Consider the following 706-nt stretch of genomic DNA (forward strand, 5'->3'; position numbering starts at 1 on the left):
TAAGTTAGATTGCAAACCCTGATTTGAAAACTATATAAAGGAGACATCTAGCATCTGGAAAAACTAATCCCCGCACCTCCTGTGTGATAGTAGTTGGTTTGCTAGAGTTGATTCTCCTTTAACCTTAGGTTTCTTCTCGAGACCCTGTAGGTTAACGACTGAAAGACTTCATTGGGATTGTGAATCCAGACAAAACTACTTTTCTTGTAGTTGAGCGATCTGATCTTGTCATTTTCTATCGTTCGAGTTCCATTGAATAATTGGCTTGAGATTATATCTCCGATAGGGCAAGATAAAAAGAAATTACAAACATCTTCGTCTCATCGTTTGTGATTCCATAATATCTAGTTTCGCTACCATACAATTTAGATTGTTGTGAGGTGATTGATAATACTAGGATGTTCTTCGGGAATATAAGTCTGATTTATCAATTAGTTCCTATTCACCTTGATTTATCAAAAGACGTAACAAAAACTCTTGGGTATTTCTGTGGGAGACAAGTTTATTCAATTCTATAGACTTTTTTGTGTGAGACAAATTTGTTTATCAAGTCTTCGACTTTGGGTCGTAGCAACTCTTAGTTGTGGGTGAGATCAGCTAAGGGAATCAAGTGCGTAGTATCCTGATGGGATCAGAGACGTAAGTAGCGCAATTGTACCTTGAATCAGTGTGAGATTGATTAGGGTTAAACTACAGTCCAGACCGA

The sequence above is a fragment of the Papaver somniferum genome, chromosome 4 (genome assembly GCF_003573695.1).
Source record: "Papaver somniferum cultivar HN1 chromosome 4, ASM357369v1, whole genome shotgun sequence".
Classification (NCBI taxonomy): Eukaryota; Viridiplantae; Streptophyta; class Magnoliopsida; order Ranunculales; family Papaveraceae; genus Papaver; species Papaver somniferum.